This window comes from Ambystoma mexicanum, chromosome 4p (genome assembly GCF_040938575.1).
Source record: "Ambystoma mexicanum isolate Mex_15411 chromosome 4p, UKY_AmexF1_1, whole genome shotgun sequence".
NCBI lineage: Eukaryota > Metazoa > Chordata > Amphibia > Caudata > Ambystomatidae > Ambystoma > Ambystoma mexicanum.
This window is the reverse complement of record NC_090927.1, coordinates 844,815,612-844,823,975: the sequence shown is the minus strand read 5'-3', so window position 1 is coordinate 844,823,975 and position 8,364 is coordinate 844,815,612. Positions and strand designations below refer to the sequence as shown.

Genomic DNA, 8,364 nt, shown 5'->3' with positions numbered 1-8,364 from the left:
TTTTTCAAATTTGGTATGTTTCCAAAATAATTGTATCCCGTTTTATAGCGGAAATGTTGGACAACATCATGAGGGCTGGAGCTACCTTTTTACATAGAATTAGCATACAGGTAGTGTGTTCATGGGTAATAAATCGACTTTCACATGTAATGCAGTACAGAGAATATTGAGTCCTTCAAGAGGCATGAAAGAAAACCATTATTGTGTTGATTGTTCTCTCCACCTCCCTGCAACAGACACAGGATGGATGAATTAAAGTTATCCTACCAGACATAGGAGTCCTGAATGGGCCCACCAGTCTTATATATCTCGCCTGATCGAGCCTGATCGAGCGATGAGCGTGGTATCATGTTGCAAGTGGCTGCATGGCTTAGCTTACTAAATGCAAATGCATAAGAGTAATATTCTTAGCGTTCCTAGAGCCTACGGCCACACCACACTGAATGCACCCGATCTCGTCTGATCTCGGAAGTTAAGCAGTGTCAGGCCTAGTTAGTACCTGGATGGGAGACCGCCTGGGAATACCAGGTGCTGTAGGCTTTTTTGTGCTCCAAGTTCAGGAAGTGAGCCCTTTCTCAATTGCCTTTTAAAACTGCAAGGTCTAGCCGACTAGATGCTTAAAAGTACAAAACTCACAAGGCCCAGAGCCTACGGCCACACCACACTGAATGCGCCCGATCTCGTCTGATCTCGGAAGCTAAGCAGTGTCGGGCCTCGTTAGTACCTGGATGGGAGACCGCCTGGGAATACCAGGTGCTGTAGGCTTTTTTGTGCTCCAAGTTCAGGAAGTGAGCCATTTCTCAATTGCCTTTCAAAACTGCAAGGTCTAGCTGACTAGATGCTTAAAAGTACAAAACTCACAAGGCCCAGAGCCTACGGCCACACCACACTGAATGCGCCCCATCTCGTCTGATCTCGGAAGCTAAGCAGTGTCGGGCCTCGTTAGTACCTGGATGGGAGACCGCCTGGGAATACCAGGTGCTGTAGGCTTTTTTGTGCTCCAAGTTCAGGAAGTGAGCCATTTCTCAATTGCCTTTCAAAACTGCAAGGTCTAGCTGACTAGATGCTTAAAAGTACAAAACTCACTAGGCCCAGAGCCTACGGCCACACCACACTGATTGCGCCCCATCTCGTCTGATCTTGGAAGCTAAGCAGTGTCGGGCCTAGTTAGTACCTGGATGGGAGACCACCTGGGAATACCAGGTGCTGTAGGCTTTTTTGTACTCCAAGTTCAGGAAGTGAGCCATTTCACAATTGCCTTTCAAAACTGCAAGGTCTAGCCGACTAGATGCTTAAAAGTACAAAACTCACTAGGCCCAGAGCCTACGGCCACACCACACTGAATGCGCCCGATCTCGGAAGCTAAGCAGGGTCGGGCCTAGTTAGTACCTGGATGGGAGACTGCCTGGGAATACCAGGTGCTGTAGGCTTTTTTGTGCTCCATGATTAGTAATTGCGCAACTTCTCAATTATTTTTCAAATTTGGTATGTTTCCAAAATAATTGTATCCCGTTTTATAGCGGAAATGTTGGACAACATCATGAGGGCTGGAGCTACCTTTTTACATAGAATTAGCATACAGGTAGTGTGTTCATGGGTAATAAATCGACTTTCACATGTAATGCAGTACAGAGAATATTGAGTCCTTCAAGAGGCATGAAAGAAAACCATTATTGTGTTGATTGTTCTCTCCACCTCCCTGCAACAGACACAGGATGGATGAATTAAAGTTATCCTACCAGACATAGGAGTCCTGAATGGGCCCACCAGTCTTATATATCTCGCCTGATCGAGCCTGATCGAGCGATGAGCGTGGTATCATGTTGCAAGTGGCTGCATGGCTTAGCTTACTAAATGCAAATGCATAAGAGTAATATTCTTAGCATTCCTAGAGCCTACGGCCACACCACACTGAATGCACCCGATCTCGTCTGATCTTGGAAGTTAAGCAGTGTCAGGCCTAGTTAGTACCTGGATGGGAGACCGCCTGGGAATACCAGGTGCTGTAGGCTTTTTTGTGCTCCAAGTTCAGGAAGTGAGCCCTTTCTCAATTGCCTTTTAAAACTGCAAGGTCTAGCCGACTAGATGCTTAAAAGTACAAAACTCACAAGGCCCAGAGCCTACGGCCACACCACACTGAATGCGCCCGATCTCGTCTGATCTTGGAAGCTAAGCAGTGTCTGGCCTCGTTAGTACCTGGATGGGAGACCGCCTGGGAATACCAGGTGCTGTAGGCTTTTTTGTGCTCCAAGTTCAGGAAGTGAGCCATTTCACAATTGCCTTTCAAAACTGCAAGGTCTAGCCGACTAGATGCTTAAAAGTACAAAACTCACTAGGCCCAGAGCCTACGGCCACACCACACTGAATGCGCCCGATCTCGGAAGCTAAGCAGGGTCGGGCCTAGTTAGTACCTGGATGGGAGACTGCCTGGGAATACCAGGTGCTGTAGGCTTTTTTGTGCTCCATGATTAGTAATTGCGCAACTTCTCAATTATTTTTCAAATTTGGTATGTTTCCAAAATAATTGTATCCCGTTTTATAGCGGAAATGTTGGACAACATCATGAGGGCTGGAGCTACCTTTTTACATAGAATTAGCATACAGGTAGTGTGTTCATGGGTAATAAATCGACTTTCACATGTAATGCAGTACAGAGAATATTGAGTCCTTCAAGAGGCATGAAAGAAAACCATTATTGTGTTGATTGTTCTCTCCACCTCCCTGCAACAGACACAGGATGGATGAATTAAAGTTATCCTACCAGACATAGGAGTCCTGAATGGGCCCACCAGTCTTATATATCTCGCCTGATCGAGCCTGATCGAGCGATGAGCGTGGTATCATGTTGCAAGTGGCTGCATGGCTTAGCTTACTAAATGCAAATGCATAAGAGTAATATTCTTAGCATTTCTAGAGCCTACAGCCACACCACACTGAATGCACCCGATCTCGTCTGATCTCGGAAGTTAAGCAGTGTTAGGCCTAGTTAGTACCTGGATGGGAGACTGCCTGGGAATACCAGGTGCTGTAGGCTTTTTTGTGTTCCAAGTTCAGGAAGTGAGCCATTTCACAATTGCCTTTCAAAACTGCAAGGTCTAGCCGACTAGATGCTTAAAAGTACAAAACTCACAAGGCCCAGAGCCTACGGCCACACCACACTGAATGCGTCTGATCTCGGAAGCTAAGCTGTGTCGGGCCTCGTTAGTACCTGGATGGGAGACCGCCTGGGAATACCAGGTGCTGTAGGCTTTTTTGTGCTCCAAGTTCAGGAAGTGAGCCATTTCTCAATTGCCATTCAAAACTGCAAGGTCTAGCTGACTAGATGCTTAAAAGTACAAAACTCACTAGGCCCAGAGACTACGGACACACCACACTGATTGCGCCCGATCTCGTCTGATCTCGGAAGCTAAGCAGTGTCGGGCCTAGTTAGTACCTGGATGGGAGACCACCTGGGAATACCAGGTGCTGTAGGCTTTTTTGTGCTCCAAGTTCAGGAAGTGAGCCATTTCACAATTGCCTTTCAAAACTGCAAGGTCTAGCCGACTAGATGCTTAAAAGTACAAAACTCACTAGGCCCAGAGCCTACGGCCACACCACACTGAATGCGCCTGATCTCGTCTGATCTCAGAAGCTAAGCAGTGTCGGGCCTAGTTAGTACCTGGATGGGAGACCGCCTGGGAATACCAGGTGCTGTAGGCTTTTTTGTACTCCAAGTTCAGGAAGTGAGCCATTTCTCAATTTCCTTTCAAAACTGCAAGGTCTAGCTGACTAGATGCTTAAAAGTACAAAACTCACTAGGCCCAGAGCCTACGGCCACACCACACTGATTGCGCCCGATCTCGTCTGATCTCGGAAGCTAAGCAGTGTCGGGCCTAGTTAGTACCTGGATGGGAGACCACCTGGGAATACCAGGTGCTGTAGGCTTTTTTGTACTCCAAGTTCAGGAAGTGAGCCATTTCACAATTGCCTGTCAAAACTGCAAGGTCTAGCCGACTAGATGCTTAAAAGTACAAAACTCCAGAGCCTACGGCCACACCACACTGAATGCGCCCGATCTCGGAAGCTAAGCAGGGTCGGGCCTAGTTAGTACCTGGATGGGAGACTGCCTGGGAATACCAGGTGCTGTAGGCTTTTTTGTGCTCCATGATTAGTAATTGCGCAACTTCTCAATTATTTTTCAAATTTGGTATGTTTCCAAAATAATTGTATCCCGTTTTATAGCGGAAATGTTGGACAACATCATGAGGGCTGGAGCTACCTTTTTACATAGAATTAGCATACAGGTAGTGTGTTCATGGGTAATAAATCGACTTTCACATGTAATGCAGTACAGAGAATATTGAGTCCTTCAAGAGGCATGAAAGAAAACCATTATTGTGTTGATTGTTCTCTCCACCTCCCTGCAACAGACACAGGATGGATGAATTAAAGTTATCCTACCAGACATAGGAGTCCTGAATGGGCCCACCAGTCTTATATATCTCGCCTGATCGAGCCTGATCGAGCGATGAGCGTGGTATCATGTTGCAAGTGGCTGCATGGCTTAGCTTACTAAATGCAAATGCATAAGAGTAATATTCTTAGCGTTCCTAGAGCCTACGGCCACACCACACTGAATGCACCCGATCTCGTCTGATCTCGGAAGTTAAGCAGTGTCAGGCCTAGTTAGTACCTGGATGGGAGACCGCCTGGGAATACCAGGTGCTGTAGGCTTTTTTGTGCTCCAAGTTCAGGAAGTGAGCCCTTTCTCAATTGCCTTTTAAAACTGCAAGGTCTAGCCGACTAGATGCTTAAAAGTACAAAACTCACAAGGCCCAGAGCCTACGGCCACACCACACTGAATGCGCCCGATCTCGTCTGATCTCGGAAGCTAAGCAGTGTCGGGCCTCGTTAGTACCTGGATGGGAGACCGCCTGGGAATACCAGGTGCTGTAGGCTTTTTTGTGCTCAAAGTTCAGGAAGTGAGCCATTTCTCAATTGCCTTTCAAAACTGCAAGGTCTAGCTGACTAGATGCTTAAAAGTACAAAACTCACAAGGCCCAGAGCCTACGGCCACACCACACTGAATGCGCCCCATCTCTTCTGATCTCGGAAGCTAAGCAGTGTCGGGCCTCGTTAGTACCTGGATGGGAGACCGCCTGGGAATACCAGGTGCTGTAGGCTTTTTTGTGCTCCAAGTTCAGGAAGTGAGCCATTTCTCAATTGCCTTTCAAAACTGCAAGGTCTAGCTGACTAGATGCTTAAAAGTACAAAACTCACTAGGCCCAGAGCCTACGGCCACACCACACTGATTGCGCCCGATCTCGTCTGATCTCGGAAGCTAAGCAGTGTCGGGCCTAGTTAGTACCTGGATGGGAGACCACCTGGGAATACCAGGTGCTGTAGGCTTTTTTGTACTCCAAGTTCAGGAAGTGAGCCATTTCACAATTGCCTTTCAAAACTGCAAGGTCTAGCCGACTAGATGCTTAAAAGTACAAAACTCACTAGGCCCAGAGCCTACGGCCACACCACACTGAATGCGCCCGATCTCGGAAGCTAAGCAGGGTCGGGCCTAGTTAGTACCTGGATGGGAGACTGCCTGGGAATACCAGGTGCTGTAGGCTTTTTTGTGCTCCATGATTAGTAATTGCGCAACTTCTCAATTATTTTTCAAATTTGGTATGTTTCCAAAATAATTGTATCCCGTTTTATAGCGGAAATGTTGGACAACATCATGAGGGCTGGAGCTACCTTTTTACATAGAATTAGCATACAGGTAGTGTGTTCATGGGTAATAAATCGACTTTCACATGTAATGCAGTACAGAGAATATTGAGTCCTTCAAGAGGCATGAAAGAAAACCATTATTGTGTTGATTGTTCTCTCCACCTCCCTGCAACAGACACAGGATGGATGAATTAAAGTTATCCTACCAGACATAGGAGTCCTGAATGGGCCCACCAGTCTTATATATCTCGCCTGATCGAGCCTGATCGAGCGATGAGCGTGGTATCATGTTGCAAGTGGCTGCATGGCTTAGCTTACTAAATGCAAATGCATAAGAGTAATATTCTTAGCATTCCTAGAGCCTACGGCCACACCACACTGAATGCACCCGATCTCGTCTGATCTTGGAAGTTAAGCAGTGTCAGGCCTAGTTAGTACCTGGATGGGAGACCGCCTGGGAATACCAGGTGCTGTAGGCTTTTTTGTGCTCCAAGTTCAGGAAGTGAGCCCTTTCTCAATTGCCTTTTAAAACTGCAAGGTCTAGCCGACTAGATGCTTAAAAGTACAAAACTCACAAGGCCCAGAGCCTACGGCCACACCACACTGAATGCGCCCGATCTCGTCTGATCTTGGAAGCTAAGCAGTGTCTGGCCCCCTTAGTACCTGGATGGGAGACCGCCTGGGAATACCAGGTGCTGTAGGCTTTTTTTGTGCTCCAAGTTCAGGAAGTGAGCCATTTCACAATTGCCTTTCAAAACTGCAAGGTCTAGCCGACTAGATGCTTAAAAGTACAAAACTCACTAGGCCCAGAGCCTACGGCCACACCACACTGAATGCGCCCGATCTCGGAAGCTAAGCAGGGTCGGGCCTAGTTAGTACCTGGATGGGAGACTGCCTGGGAATACCAGGTGCTGTAGGCTTTTTTGTGCTCCATGATTAGTAATTGCGCAACTTCTCAATTATTTTTCAAATTTGGTATGTTTCCAAAATAATTGTATCCCGTTTTATAGCGGAAATGTTGGACAACATCATGAGGGCTGGAGCTACCTTTTTACATAGAATTAGCATACAGGTAGTGTGTTCATGGGTAATAAATCGACTTTCACATGTAATGCAGTACAGAGAATATTGAGTCCTTCAAGAGGCATGAAAGAAAACCATTATTGTGTTGATTGTTCTCTCCACCTCCCTGCAACAGACACAGGATGGATGAATTAAAGTTATCCTACCAGACATAGGAGTCCTGAATGGGCCCACCAGTCTTATATATCTCGCCTGATCGAGCCTGATCGAGCGATGAGCGTGGTATCATGTTGCAAGTGGCTGCATGGCTTAGCTTACTAAATGCAAATGCATAAGAGTAATATTCTTAGCATTCCTAGAGCCTACGGCCACACCACACTGAATGCACCCGATCTCGTCTGATCTTGGAAGTTAAGCAGTGTCAGGCCTAGTTAGTACCTGGATGGGAGACTGCCTGGGAATACCAGGTGCTGTAGGCTTTTTTGTGCTCCAAGTTCAGGAAGTGAGCCCTTTCTCAATTGCCTTTTAAAACTGCAAGGTCTAGCCGACTAGATGCTTAAAAGTACAAAACTCACAAGGCCCAGAGCCTACGGCCACACCACACTGAATGCGCCCGATCTCGTCTGATCTCGGAAGCTAAGCAGTGTCGGGCCTCGTTAGTACCTGGATGGGAGACCGCCTGGGAATACCAGGTGCTGTAGGCTTTTTTGTGCTCAAAGTTCAGGAAGTGAGCCATTTCTCAATTGCCTTTCAAAACTGCAAGGTCTAGCTGACTAGATGCTTAAAAGTACAAAACTCACAAGGCCCAGAGCCTACGGCCACACCACACTGAATGCGCCCCATCTCTTCTGATCTCGGAAGCTAAGCAGTGTCGGGCCTCGTTAGTACCTGGATGGGAGACCGCCTGGGAATACCAGGTGCTGTAGGCTTTTTTGTGCTCCAAGTTCAGGAAGTGAGCCATTTCTCAATTGCCTTTCAAAACTGCAAGGTCTAGCTGACTAGATGCTTAAAAGTACAAAACTCACTAGGCCCAGAGCCTACGGCCACACCACACTGATTGCGCCCGATCTCGTCTGATCTCGGAAGCTAAGCAGTGTCGGGCCTAGTTAGTACCTGGATGGGAGACCACCTGGGAATACCAGGTGCTGTAGGCTTTTTTGTACTCCAAGTTCAGGAAGTGAGCCATTTCACAATTGCCTTTCAAAACTGCAAGGTCTAGCCGACTAGATGCTTAAAAGTACAAAACTCACTAGGCCCAGAGCCTACGGCCACACCACACTGAATGCGCCCGATCTCGGAAGCTAAGCAGGGTCGGGCCTAGTTAGTACCTGGATGGGAGACTGCCTGGGAATACCAGGTGCTGTAGGCTTTTTTGTGCTCCATGATTAGTAATTGCGCAACTTCTCAATTATTTTTCAAATTTGGTATGTTTCCAAAATAATTGTATCCCGTTTTATAGCGGAAATGTTGGACAACATCATGAGGGCTGGAGCTACCTTTTTACATAGAATTAGCATACAGGTAGTGTGTTCATGGGTAATAAATCGACTTTCACATGTAATGCAGTACAGAGAATATTGAGTCCTTCAAGAGGCATGAAAGAAAACCATTATTGTGTTGATTGTTCTCTCCACC

The 8,364-nt window shown here is 46.9% G+C and overlaps 19 non-coding genes and 8 pseudogenes across 19 annotated transcripts; all 27 read left to right on the top strand.

The window, feature by feature from the left end:
* Window positions 1–421: 421 nt before the first annotated feature.
* Window positions 422–540, top strand: LOC138461556 (5S ribosomal RNA). The gene has a single exon (XR_011264171.1). It is a non-coding gene; the product is annotated as a 5S ribosomal RNA (ribosomal RNA).
* Window positions 541–646: 106 nt separating this feature from the next.
* On the top strand, window positions 647–765 carry LOC138462227 (5S ribosomal RNA). The gene has a single exon (XR_011264831.1). It is a non-coding gene; the product is annotated as a 5S ribosomal RNA (ribosomal RNA).
* Window positions 766–871: 106 nt separating this feature from the next.
* LOC138454870 (5S ribosomal RNA) lies at window positions 872–990 on the top strand. The gene has a single exon (XR_011261526.1). It is a non-coding gene; the product is annotated as a 5S ribosomal RNA (ribosomal RNA).
* Window positions 991–1,096: 106 nt separating this feature from the next.
* Window positions 1,097–1,215, top strand: LOC138454376 (5S ribosomal RNA). Its single transcript, XR_011261056.1, has one exon. It is a non-coding gene; the product is annotated as a 5S ribosomal RNA (ribosomal RNA).
* Window positions 1,216–1,321: 106 nt separating this feature from the next.
* Window positions 1,322–1,430, top strand: LOC138457206 (5S ribosomal RNA; annotated as a pseudogene).
* Window positions 1,431–1,893: 463 nt separating this feature from the next.
* LOC138463687 (5S ribosomal RNA) lies at window positions 1,894–2,012 on the top strand. The gene has a single exon (XR_011266273.1). It is a non-coding gene; the product is annotated as a 5S ribosomal RNA (ribosomal RNA).
* Window positions 2,013–2,118: 106 nt separating this feature from the next.
* LOC138455138 (5S ribosomal RNA) lies at window positions 2,119–2,237 on the top strand. Its single transcript, XR_011261780.1, has one exon. It is a non-coding gene; the product is annotated as a 5S ribosomal RNA (ribosomal RNA).
* Window positions 2,238–2,343: 106 nt separating this feature from the next.
* On the top strand, window positions 2,344–2,452 carry LOC138457205 (5S ribosomal RNA; annotated as a pseudogene).
* Window positions 2,453–2,915: 463 nt separating this feature from the next.
* Window positions 2,916–3,034, top strand: LOC138463070 (5S ribosomal RNA). The gene has a single exon (XR_011265656.1). It is a non-coding gene; the product is annotated as a 5S ribosomal RNA (ribosomal RNA).
* A 106-nt stretch (window positions 3,035–3,140) lies between these two features.
* LOC138458814 (5S ribosomal RNA) lies at window positions 3,141–3,249 on the top strand (annotated as a pseudogene).
* Window positions 3,250–3,355: 106 nt separating this feature from the next.
* Window positions 3,356–3,474, top strand: LOC138454460 (5S ribosomal RNA). The gene has a single exon (XR_011261136.1). It is a non-coding gene; the product is annotated as a 5S ribosomal RNA (ribosomal RNA).
* A 106-nt stretch (window positions 3,475–3,580) lies between these two features.
* On the top strand, window positions 3,581–3,699 carry LOC138456234 (5S ribosomal RNA). The gene has a single exon (XR_011262077.1). It is a non-coding gene; the product is annotated as a 5S ribosomal RNA (ribosomal RNA).
* A 106-nt stretch (window positions 3,700–3,805) lies between these two features.
* LOC138460576 (5S ribosomal RNA) lies at window positions 3,806–3,924 on the top strand. The gene has a single exon (XR_011263257.1). It is a non-coding gene; the product is annotated as a 5S ribosomal RNA (ribosomal RNA).
* A 98-nt stretch (window positions 3,925–4,022) lies between these two features.
* On the top strand, window positions 4,023–4,131 carry LOC138457204 (5S ribosomal RNA; annotated as a pseudogene).
* A 463-nt stretch (window positions 4,132–4,594) lies between these two features.
* On the top strand, window positions 4,595–4,713 carry LOC138461555 (5S ribosomal RNA). Its single transcript, XR_011264170.1, has one exon. It is a non-coding gene; the product is annotated as a 5S ribosomal RNA (ribosomal RNA).
* A 106-nt stretch (window positions 4,714–4,819) lies between these two features.
* Window positions 4,820–4,938, top strand: LOC138462226 (5S ribosomal RNA). Its single transcript, XR_011264830.1, has one exon. It is a non-coding gene; the product is annotated as a 5S ribosomal RNA (ribosomal RNA).
* A 106-nt stretch (window positions 4,939–5,044) lies between these two features.
* Window positions 5,045–5,163, top strand: LOC138455158 (5S ribosomal RNA). Its single transcript, XR_011261799.1, has one exon. It is a non-coding gene; the product is annotated as a 5S ribosomal RNA (ribosomal RNA).
* Window positions 5,164–5,269: 106 nt separating this feature from the next.
* On the top strand, window positions 5,270–5,388 carry LOC138460575 (5S ribosomal RNA). The gene has a single exon (XR_011263256.1). It is a non-coding gene; the product is annotated as a 5S ribosomal RNA (ribosomal RNA).
* Window positions 5,389–5,494: 106 nt separating this feature from the next.
* On the top strand, window positions 5,495–5,603 carry LOC138457202 (5S ribosomal RNA; annotated as a pseudogene).
* A 463-nt stretch (window positions 5,604–6,066) lies between these two features.
* LOC138463685 (5S ribosomal RNA) lies at window positions 6,067–6,185 on the top strand. The gene has a single exon (XR_011266272.1). It is a non-coding gene; the product is annotated as a 5S ribosomal RNA (ribosomal RNA).
* A 106-nt stretch (window positions 6,186–6,291) lies between these two features.
* Window positions 6,292–6,410, top strand: LOC138455830 (5S ribosomal RNA; annotated as a pseudogene).
* Window positions 6,411–6,517: 107 nt separating this feature from the next.
* On the top strand, window positions 6,518–6,626 carry LOC138457200 (5S ribosomal RNA; annotated as a pseudogene).
* A 463-nt stretch (window positions 6,627–7,089) lies between these two features.
* LOC138454345 (5S ribosomal RNA) lies at window positions 7,090–7,208 on the top strand. The gene has a single exon (XR_011261026.1). It is a non-coding gene; the product is annotated as a 5S ribosomal RNA (ribosomal RNA).
* Window positions 7,209–7,314: 106 nt separating this feature from the next.
* On the top strand, window positions 7,315–7,433 carry LOC138462225 (5S ribosomal RNA). The gene has a single exon (XR_011264829.1). It is a non-coding gene; the product is annotated as a 5S ribosomal RNA (ribosomal RNA).
* Window positions 7,434–7,539: 106 nt separating this feature from the next.
* On the top strand, window positions 7,540–7,658 carry LOC138455157 (5S ribosomal RNA). The gene has a single exon (XR_011261798.1). It is a non-coding gene; the product is annotated as a 5S ribosomal RNA (ribosomal RNA).
* Window positions 7,659–7,764: 106 nt separating this feature from the next.
* Window positions 7,765–7,883, top strand: LOC138460574 (5S ribosomal RNA). The gene has a single exon (XR_011263255.1). It is a non-coding gene; the product is annotated as a 5S ribosomal RNA (ribosomal RNA).
* Window positions 7,884–7,989: 106 nt separating this feature from the next.
* Window positions 7,990–8,098, top strand: LOC138457199 (5S ribosomal RNA; annotated as a pseudogene).
* The last annotated feature ends 266 nt before the right edge of the window (window positions 8,099–8,364 follow it).